The 11,871-nt window shown below is 36.3% G+C and overlaps 1 long non-coding RNA gene across 1 annotated transcript; it reads right to left on the bottom strand.

Annotated features, from left to right (window-relative positions):
• Positions 1-1,557: 1,557 nt before the first annotated feature.
• On the bottom strand, positions 1,558-8,091 carry LOC127142430 (uncharacterized). Its single transcript, XR_007813169.1, has 4 exons — positions 7,354-8,091; positions 5,845-5,920; positions 3,186-3,247; positions 1,558-1,923 (listed from the first exon to the last, which is right to left on the bottom strand). It is a non-coding gene; the product is annotated as an uncharacterized LOC127142430 (long non-coding RNA).
• Between the last annotated feature and the right edge of the window lie 3,780 nt (positions 8,092-11,871).

Here is an 11,871-nt window from a genome sequence, read left to right as displayed (position 1 = left end):
GCATCAAAAATCATCAAAAAATGTCCTAGTATAGTCAGGCATCAAAAATGGCCAAAAAAGTCATAGTATAATATGGCATCAAAAATCATCAACAAATGTCATAGTATAATATGGCATCAAAAATCATCAAAAAGCGTCAAAACTCATCAAAAAATGTCCTAGTATAGTAAGGCGACAAAAAAGGTCAAAAAATGTCATAGTATGCCATCAAAAACCACCAAAAACTACCAAAAAATGTCATAGTATTGTATGGCATCAAAAATCATCAAAAAATGTCATAGTATAATATGGCATCAAAAATCATCAAAAAATGTCATAGTATAATATGGCATCAAAAACTCATCAAAAAATGTCATAGTATGCCATCAAAAACCACCAAAAACTACCAAAAAGCGTCAAAACTCATCAAAAAATGTCATAGTATAATATGGCATCAAAAATCATCAAAAAATGTCATAGTATGCCATCAAAAACCACCAAAACCTACCAAAAAATGTCATAGTATAGTATGGCATCAAAAATGGCCAAAAAAGTCATAGTATAATAAGTTGTCAGAAATGGTCAAAAATAGTATGGCGTCAAAGATCATCAAAAAATGTCATAGTATGGCGTCAAAAAACATCAAAAAATGTCATAGTATAGTCAGGTGTCAAAAATGGCCAAAAAAGTCATAGTATAATATGGCATCAAAAATCATCAAAAAATGTCATAGTATAATATGGCATCGAAAATCATCAAAAAATGTCATAGTATAATATGGCATCAAAAATCATCAAAAAATGTCATAGTATAATATGGCATCAAAACTCATCAAAAAATGTCATAGTATGCCATCAAAAACCACCAAAAACTACCAAAAAGCGTCAAAACTCATCAAAAAATGTCATAGTATAATATGGCATCAAAAATCATCAAAAAATGTCATAGTATGCCATCAAAAACCACCAAAAACTACCAAAAAATGTCATAGTATAGTATGGCATCAAAAATGGCCAAAAAAGTCATAGTATAATAAGTTGTCAGAAATGGTCGAAAATAGTATGGCGTCAAAGATCATCAAAAAATGTCATAGTAAGGCGTCAAAAAACATCAAAAAATGTCATAGTATAGTCAGGTGTCAAAAATGGCCAAAAAAGTCATAGTATAATATGGCATCAAAAATCATCAAAAAATGTCCTAGTATAGTCAGGTGTCAAAAATGGCCAAAAAAGTCATAGTATAATAAGTTGTCAGAAATGGTCAAAAATAGTATGGCGTCAAAAATGGTAAAAAAAAAAAAAAAAGAGAAAGAGAATGTCATAGTATGGCATCAAAAATAGTCAAAAACTGTTGTAGTATAAGTTTTGAGTTGAGTTTCTCTTTTTTCGAATGAATATCACAAAAGCAATTTTGTAAAGCAGAAATGCCAAATATTCTCTACTTGCAGCTTGCATGTATAATTGAAGCTAAATAATCTCTGGCTAAAAGACGTAACCCTAACCCTAGGCTACAAGTGGCCCCTGGATAAAAATATTCACTTTCATACAATATTAAACAGACCGGCAAAATATTCCGTGTTCAGAAGTATTTATTTGAGTAAGATAGACCTTCACCAGTCCTACAATGGGGAAATTCAGTGTTGCAACAGCAAAAAAAGAAAACGGCATTATATATACAAGGCAAGATATAAAAATTATACACAATATTAAAATCTAACCTGTGTCTGTGGAAAACAAAGGTAAGATGGCTACTTCAGGATAGTTCCTTTGTCTTAAGTCGCATGTCACAGTATAGTAAGGTGTCAAAAACCAACTGAAATCATCATAACAGTAAGGCATAAAAACATCAAAAAAATGTCATAAAAATGTTTTTGATTTACTCATCAATTTCTGTGATTAACACGTGTTCTTGTCTCTTCAGGAGAGGATGACAGCAGCTGAAGACCTGAAGTGGATGAAAGAAAACGAAAGTGTTACCAAGCTGTTAATTAGATAAAATCATCATCATCTAACTGCTGTAAACAGTGTTGGTTCCCTGTTGTTCAACACTTTTTTTTCTACCATGAATGTAATGTAGTCATAGGCACATTTTCCAAAGACTAATATGTCTTTATTAAACACCTGTGAGAACATTCATCTGCTTATGATACAATTATTACTTAATTAATAGTAAAAAAAAAAGTCAAAAAAAGTCAAAAATTATTACTTAATTAATAATTGTACCACAAGCAGTTAAATGGTCACAGAGATGCTTAGTAGACATGTTCATCTTTGGAAAATGTGCTTGTAACTACATTAACCCTAACTAGCTCTAACAAGTGTTTCCTTGTGGTCAAATGTCTGTCATTATCTCTGCTGTGATTTGTTATTGAGTTTCTTCCTAAATTTTTGAGTGGCATTTCTCTATTTTGAAACTGATGTTATACAAATTATTTTTCCGCATTTTATTATAAGAAACGTCATGATTCTCATGTTTTTTTAAATACATTAAGGTTTAATATCTATGTTTTTAATGATTTTACATTAATTAAAAAATTACATTAATTGTTCAGACATTTTTTAAGAGTTTTAATTATTTTTTTTTAACGTTTCAAGGTTTAAGTTTTAAATATATATTTTAAAGGCTTTATACTTAACTTTTTATGGATTTGATTGTTTAGACGGGTTTAAGGTTCTTTAAGGTTCTAAATTAATTCTTTACAGGTTTCATGCTCTTAGACCTATATATTTTTAAATGTTGAATATTATATAAGGTTTTAACCTTATTTATCAAACCTTTTTTTTAAAAAAAAATATTTTGCACTTACTTTTTAGACCTATTCATTTAAGTTTTTAAATGTATTTTTATAGGTTTTATACTTAGTTTTTAAACATTTTTAGATTTTAAACATAATGTTTAAAGGTTTTCAATTTATTTATTTAGTTTGTTTTGTCCTTTTTAGTAGACATATTTATTAAAAGAGATCATATTCTATTCTAAACTAAGATTTTATATTTTTTGTTGTGTGTTATGTGTATGTGTATTTTGTTATACATATTTTTAAGACTTATTTTTTGCAGCTACATTGTTGAAAAATACTAATTAAAACTGATAACTTAGAGCAACTTTAATTTGTTGCTATTTGTTCCAAACAAGAGGTTTTAAAGAGTCAAACTGCAGCTTAGATAATGACAGAATCAGACTGAAAAGAATAAATTAACACTGACCTTCTGGAAATGTCTTCACGTCTGTCTCTTCTCTCTGTGATTTAATGGTTCAAGTTTGAATCCTGTGGAGAAAAACACAACAAACATGACTTTTAAAATATCAAAAAATGAAACATCAAAATAAAAGCACAGAGTGTTTCTGGGTATTGAACTTCAAACTGTCAATAGATAGACAAGTAAAAGACAGTAAATCTAAAAAGTTACCAGAGTTTGGACTAAGTGGTTCTGGACTAATCAGAGCTAGTACAAGAGTTAAATTTGCTCCTGGTATTCACACAGCAGACTTCTCCAAAGTCAGTTAAAATTTGAACTAAATTTGCTTGATAGAAGCCAAAATTAAGTAAAATGACAGTGTTTCTAGTGTGACACTGAACTGCAGAAGTTCATTTTTGGGATTTACTATACTAATGAGAGAAAGAGAGAGAGATTGAGAGAGGAAAGGGAGAGACAAAGAGGGAGACGAGAGAGAGATTGAGACACTAGGAAAAAGAGGGGAAGAGAAAGTGTGTGAGAGAGGGGGGGGACAGAGAGAAAGCATGAGAGAGAGAGAGCAAGGAAGAGAGGAGACAAAGAGAGAGAGGGGGGAAGGAGACAGAATTAGAGAGAAAGAGTAGCAGTACACACTAGAGGTCGACCGATTAATCGGCGCCGATGGGACGTTTTACAAACTATTGGAATCAGCGAAACTTGGCTCCGATAGTGGCCGATGGCTGCAGTCTTTTTCTACAGCGCCATAAACAAAAACTCCCTGTCGCTCTGATCACTGAGGGGCGGGGCGGATCTTCACAGAGAGAGAGAGAGAGAGAGAGAGAGAGAGAGAGAGAGAGAGAGAGAGAGAGAGAGAGAGAGAGAGGTGTTAATTTAGAACTCCGCCGGTGCGCAGGCACCCCACGTGATAATTCCGTGATACATTCATTATTCATTACATTTTGTGATAAAAACGTGGAAATTATGTTAGCGGACTTCCATATTGAAGCTTGATGTAAACAATGACGACTTCTGGTCGGTCTTTCGACCAATGAGATGCTCCGATTTCTTTTTCTTTTGTTTTTATACTCATATAACTATTGATCCATTCATGTGGCATCATTTTAGAATACATACTATTATTGCCCAGGTTGTCCTGAAAAAAAAGATGTTCATTACTTGACTGTGCATGAAAGGGTTGAGATTATACATGCATTAAAAGACAGAGAGGCCAGACAGACAAAAAATAGCAATAAATGGCTTGGTTTTTTAAGTTTCGTTGTGTGGTTCCTGAGATATTCTGCAAAGCACAGACGCTGTCGCGTGGGGTGCCTGCGCACCAGCGGAGTTCTAAGGGCGCCCGCTACCGCGCACCAGCAGAGTTCTAAGGGTTAAGTGGCAGCAGAGAGAGGAGACGACACGCGTTACTGTAAGTGCAATAAAACCTTCAGGAGTTGAAAGTCAACAAACATAACCAATAAGGCAATAAGTCCCACTTGTTCAACAAGCATAAACGTGCATCATATTTCAGCATAAACAGCCACATTTCCACCGGCATGTTTTAGCCTACATGACCGCAGTGCTTGTTAAGCTAACAATTAACAGCTTGTTAAGAACACGCTAAAATGAAAGCTGTCTGTCTGTGTGTAGTCTGTTCATCTTAGTTTGCCATGAATCTGAAAATTTGTCAATTTCTTATAAACTTTAGCTGCTGGCTGAGACAAACCAGCCCCCCCTACTTTTGACTGTTCAATAAAACAATTAATAATAAAGTGAGATTGTTCATTGCCAACAGTGTTGAAAATGATGATATGATATCAGCCGATTAATCAGCTATCGTTTTTTTCCTGCTCCAAACTATTGTTATTATATCGGCTTTTAAAAATCCACTATCGGTCGACCTCTAGTACACACCAAAAGATAATTGGGCAGATTATCGGCCCAAATTAAACATGTATTAAACATGTATTAAACATGTTTAATACTCCCCAAATAAAATCCTGTTGTGTGGGGAGTACACCGAGGAAGGCCAAGCATGCACTCTGGATTGTCACATGGAACTGAGCGTAAGCCAAACGAGAAGCAAGCTGACTGAAGACAGAAGCACGACAATCAAGACAACAATCGCCGTCCACCATGTTTGTTTACTCTAGGTTGTGTTTGACTGGGCAAGATTTTGAGAGTCCAGACTGGTTGTTGGTGGTGAATCTGTTAGTGTGTGGTGTGCTGTGTTGGTTTTCTCTTTGCACACAGCACACTATAAACTGAATCTAACATTATTTGTCATCGTGTGTGATCTCTCACATTTTTTAAATCAGGTAAGATTTTAAAAATCTTTTAGTGTGTGCCAGGTTTAGGAGAGCAAGGGAGAGTGAGAGACAGAAAGAGACAGAGAGAGGGAGTTAGAAGGATCTAGATCGAGGGAGAGAGGATAGAGAGACAAAAAGAGACCGAGAGAGTGAGACAGAAAGAGAGTGAGAGTGATGAGGAGCAAGAGCAGGGGAGAGAGAGAGAGCTGATATTTAAATTCTTCATTTTCTTTGAACTGTACATTCATGAATTATGTAAACAAACTTGAACAATGAGTTAAGGTTTTTTGTGACAACTCAAACAGATCAATTACTGAAGATATATAAGTTATTGTCAGTGCTCTGTTGATGTAATAGTTGATGTAAAGCTGTTTGTGAATTACCTGAACGACTCAGTCCTGGTTTCAAAGAACTTCTTCATTGTATGAAGATACTCTGATCATGGACGAAGTGGTGACACTTGGAGGAAATAAAAAGAGAAGTATACAAAAGAAAGTGATCAATACACTATGACCTATTCCTCATCAACAGTTTCACCCCAAAACCACATAAATATTCAACATTACAGCTGAACCAAAACATTTTCCAAACGTTGGAAGAGTGTCTCAGAAAATGGGCTGTTTACTATTACACATCACAAGAAAAAACACCACATTTTTAAGAATCTATGACAATAAATATTTAGGAAAAATAGTAAGCAACGTAAAATGATTATCTTAAATCTTAAATTTCTATATTAATTGTCTGTCAACTAAACTAAACTAAAAAGAAATAAATATGATTGTGAATTGTAAATGTGAGTGTGAGTGGTTGTTTGTCTTTATATACAATTCTAATTAATAACGTTTACAATAGGGGATCAGTGGATGGCTATGGACAGATAACTACTACAAAGCTACAAAGACACAGAGGCAAAAAAACAGTTGGAAAACGACTAAACTGAGATACTTAACTGCCACACTGAAACACAAAATGTCCACAAGAAACTTTAAATGGCCAGGAATAGACACAAAACTACAAAGACACAATGTGTGAATTTCCTGTGCGGATTAATAAAGTATCTATCTATCTATCTGATGCAAAACAACCACAAAGAAGCTGAAGGTTAGTAGTTGTAACACAGCCAGCTAGGGAGGCAAAACGGTGCAGTAGCATCACAAACAGACAGAATTGTCACATCGACAAGATAATCCGCCATAAACTGACTTAAAATGACCAAGCTGGAGCACAAAATTGCAAAGAAGGAATAAAAGGTCTGCAAAGTAATTGTAAAGAGATGCAAATAGAGTTGTAGGTAAACTGACCACTAAACAGTTACCACCCTCCATAACTCATGTCAAGGGCGCTTTAGTCAGAAACACAAATACACTTTAACCCACGCAAATAAAAACGACAAAAGGGAAAATAAAAAAACAGAGACATCTTTTAAAGATAAGGCTAATGCTAACGTGCGATGCTAATGGTCGTCACTAATGCTAATGCTAACAGCCAAGTGTAAATCAGCTAGACAGAGACGCACGATGATACAAAATGACTACAAATAGCCAAAACCGATGACAATGACATGATAAACCACCATAAGGAGGAGCAGGATGGAACACAAAATGACAAAGAGATGCAAAATGGCGGTCAAGTAGAAACAAATACAAACAGGGATTTATACAAATTACTGAGCCCATTGTGTTGTCAACAGTACATGTTAGGTGCCTGCAACTTGTACCAGGGACACTTCAGTCACAGAAACACAAACACACCTCTTACCCACGCGATATAAATGACTGGTAATATAGTTAAACGATATGACTACAAGGTAAAGCTAATGCTAACCCTCACTGCTAAATGCTATCGCTCTCTGATAACTTCAATGCTAGCGCTAGCCACTAACTGTTTACCTTCACGGCGCAGGTGTGCTCAGTTTCCAGTCTCACTCGTGTTTGACAAAAAAACAGCTTCAGAGTTTGTTTTAGCATCCAGACCTCTTCATTAACGACAAAAAACAGCCACAGAATTTCTTTTAGCGTCCAGACCTCTCTAGCAACGACGTTTTCTCACAGTACTGGCAAACGGAAGCAACTCTTCAAACTTGGTTTAAATCTGTTTTCCGACTTCGTTTCTCCGCCTCTCAGCCCCCACCCCCTCAGAAGGTTCTGGCCAATGACGAGACACATCGTGGCATACGTCGGCTAACATTGGCAGAAAAACGCTGATTGGTCGACCGGTTCTGGTCTGCCTAGCAACCGCCTCTGATTGGTCTTAAAATTCACCCACCGTAAAGACGTAGAGAGGCCTTAAACGTATTATAAGATCTGGCGTACAGTCAGTGAAACTACTGGTTTGTGATTGTTTCCTGACAAACTGGACGTGAGCCACATGTAAGTTGTAATAGCCAAGCTAATGAGCAAGCTCCTGTAACATATATTGTAGTTAGTTACAGCTGCTTTATTGCTCCTGATAGTGGGTCTAAGGGTCTCAAATATACTTTTTAACTTTTATTTATTTAACTGTCTTGGGTTGACAGACCTCCACTGGAAGACTGAGGAGGAGGAGAAGATGATCAGCATCCTAGGGAACTTCAGGTGGAGGTACTGCAGGCCCTGCTTCATCACTATGACCAGCCCCATCCATGATCTTCTACATGATGAGGATTTACCACACTAAGACAGTTTAAGCCTTGAATAAATAGATAAATGTGGTTGTTCTAAATGGATGACAGGTTTAATGAACTTATGTCACCATAGACTGTACATGAAAAGATAAGACACTTCACAGCTCACATAAACATTTGCATATAAGGTAAATGACTTATGATTTTAAAATATCCTGAGTAAAAATGGTGGGAGTTAAGAACAATCACCTACAGTATCATATCAATGAATCCTTATGTGGCTAATATATTAATGGAAATTAAAATATATTAATTTTAAAATATGTTGGCTGACTCCAGTGATGGATCTGGAGTACAAGGGCCTCTCCTGTGTGCAAAGTGGTCCTTAGCATGCATGTTAATCAGCCACACATGGGAGCCTCACCTGATGGGGTCATGGGACAGGGACCTGTGAGATAAAGGCAGATTGAGGTTCATTATAAACTTGCTAAAAAAAACATCAAAATGTAAATTTGTATTTAATTTTGAAAAACCTGCCTGTTTTATATAAGAACAGTGAATTAAATAAAAAGTCAAGATAAAATGAGTTTCTTCAGTCTGTTGTTTACATGTTTGATTTAGTTCCCACGATGCAAATCAAGATGAGGTTATTGTCTTATTGGCCATGAGTATGTGAAATCATGCAACGCAATCATGCCAACATAGACCAGAATCTCAAAGGACTGTTTGCAGCATCATGTAGAATCCATGCCATGAAGAATTGAGGCTGTTTTGAGAGCAAAGGAAGGCCCTACCCAGGATTAGTGTGGTGTTCGGTGAGTGCCCGTGAGTATATGCTGAAAGAAAACTCTAGACAATGTCTGAAGAGGTAGAAAATGTATTCATCAGGTTTTTTTAAGCCCCAAGGTTGCACACAATGTGTTTCAGTGGGGAACAAACAAAACTGTGTTTGTAGAAGCTCTATAATGATGCCCCAGCACTTCAAACTACTTTCCTTATGCTGGAGCTGGGTAAAATGATCAAAGAATCAAATCACAATGTTTCTCTTATTTATGTCAGAATTATAGCACGACTGTGCTTGATTTATACAGCACTAGTTTCATAACAAAATCCAATTATTGCTGCAGTTCACAAACTTTCTTCTCTAATCAGTTTGTTTACACTTTAAAGGCCACTTTGCTTTACTTGCTACAATTTGATATTAGAATATTCGTCAACTTTGCGATCCATGATTTCTTTTATGAAAAGAGAATAATTTATTAATTCAGCATCAGAGATTGACAAATCCTCGAAAATATCTTTATTCAAGGCAGTGTGTGCAACAGAAGGCCTTGTTAAATTTGATGCAAATTAAAAGTTTAAAGGATCAGGTCATCTGAATTAATTTGAAGATGTTTAATTATTTTGTGGGAGATTGAATTTGAAAACTGTCACAGAGAGCACAGTGGTGTGTACAAACAAAATTCATCAGTGTAAAAGAGAGAAAAAATGTTTCTAGATCAACAGACACAACCTGACCACTTCTAGTCAGGTAATACTGGTAAAAGGTAGAAGGACACATGCTTTGATTTCACATTTCATTTTCCTCACAGGGCATACTTATGTCTGAAGACTGGCCTCTGATATAACTGAATAGGACGATTCAAACATAGTCCCAGTCAATTAATTTAACCATAATTGTGAATGACAACTGCAAACAACCACATTATTAGGTAACTCTTGTCCTTAACCTTTCTGGGTCAAAATGACTACTTTGGTACAAACAGAGTCTCCCTGTGTTTTCTATGGTAACACAGTACTATGGTACTATATAAGTACAATAAAGCAGTCAGTAGAGGAGTCTTTTTTTTAAATTTCAGGATACCTTACTATGTGTTATAACCAAAGTAGGAACAACATTTAAATCAGCCAGTGTGCTTGCAGCAGTGAATTAATCTGTAATAAAGTTTTCAGCTTTGGTGAACTTCAGGCTGTAAATGTATGCAGTTGGCCAACAGAAAAGAGTTTGCTGACCTCTAAGGAGATCGTTATCATGGCTAACACACACACATTCTCTCTCTCTCGCTCTCTCTCACTTTTCCTCTCTTCCTAACTCACACACACACACAAAGAAAATGAATCAAATTTTTTGTTTGCTCAAATAAAGTCTGCAGTTCCGATATTAGATCAGTCTCCAAATAGATGATTCTCCAAAGTCCTGTCACCGACCTGTGATGAAATACCTAAAAAAAATCTTCATTTTGCCTCAGGGCAGCTTATTTGGGACAAAAAGGGCAAGCAAACATCCAGTTTATTGAGATAAACTACCACAGCAGAGAAAAATCCAGAGGGCAGAGGCAATAGCTAATACAAGTGTGTGTATTTCCCTGTATCTCCGTGTTTGTGTGTGTTTTCCTCTCTGTGGTTTTTCAATCGTCATCTCCTCTCTTTTCTCACATACGTACACACCTAAACTGACAGCACACACAATAAGAGAAGGAAATATCAAACACCTTTTCAAATCACATAGAATAAAGTATGAAGCCTCTGGCTGAACCGAGGCAGAGGACCTTTCTGGACTCTGTTATGCTTGTTCCATGGAATCTATTAGAGCTAACGGACATTAATGAATGCCATTAGAGGAGATGAAATGATGATGTTAAATATGAGGGAACACTCATATTACAGCTAAACAGTAGTGTTGTAATTTCTCATGCATAAGGACAAGGTAGACAAGTCTGTTGGATAGCCAGAAAGATTTATATCACACAGAACTGTAAGGGACATTCAAACACAACAAATCTTTCTCTCTCTTGTTAGGTGCCAGTTTTCTGTATCTTTTACCACAGTTGTTGCAGTCTTTGTTATGTTAATGTTTTAGTGTTTATCAGCAAATGAAGGGTTGAATCAAGTGAATGATCAACAGATGAATCTGTCAGTTAATTCACTGATCCACTAAAATAAAATATAAGTGAAGTTAGCCAAAAGATCCGCACACTGTACTGCTGGCTCCAAGTACATTTCATTTAACCAACAAGTCCTCCAACCTGAAAGACCATATAGGTCACTTATTCCTGTCATCCACCTCAACCCCTTGCCAACATGGACTTTGCGGCTCCTTATATTACATCATCTACTTTGTTCCTGTCATAATCACAACAAAACAACGACCTATGGGCTTGTTTTTTACAGGACAGACATTCCCAGTTTACTCTGTAAACTTCATCAGTACAGCTTTTTTTGGATGTGTGCATTCTACTCGCTGTTTGCCTCCAAATGCTACAAGAATAGCCTGCAAATTTGATAGAGAGTGTTTTCACAGCTTTCCTTCACTGGTGGTGAGGGAATCCATCATGCTAAACAGGTTAGCTTGGCTGTGCTGACTCATCAGGGAGGCACTGGCAGGTCAGAACAGATGACCGCTGAATGTTCTTAAAGTGGGGGCATGCAGAAATTAATTGGAGATAAAGTTTGAAGGGAAGCGAGAGAGACCACTTTGAGGAACTTGTTAGCCATGCCAGTGCTGGAGGAGTCACGGTCAGGATCAGGGTTCTCACTAGTACAGATCTCTGTGGACGTCTGAAATTTGCTGGGGGTGAATGAGATTGTTTGTGAAATGCTGCATAGAGGCTCTGGATATTATTGACCTGCTGTTGATGTTGTAGTCTCGACTCAGACATGGGAAAAGCTTACTTTAAATGGAGGTGTTCATTTACAAAGTCAGGTTTAAAGGTTTTACACTTCAGCTGTACTGCATGAGTTGTTTCAGACCATGGTCATGAAAAAAAAAAGAAACAATCACTGCAGTTGTACACAGAGCTGGGGT

The sequence above is a fragment of the Lates calcarifer genome, linkage group LG5, assembly GCF_001640805.2.
Source record: "Lates calcarifer isolate ASB-BC8 linkage group LG5, TLL_Latcal_v3, whole genome shotgun sequence".
Classification (NCBI taxonomy): Eukaryota; Metazoa; Chordata; class Actinopteri; family Centropomidae; genus Lates; species Lates calcarifer.
This window is presented reverse-complemented; position numbering and strand designations above follow the sequence as displayed.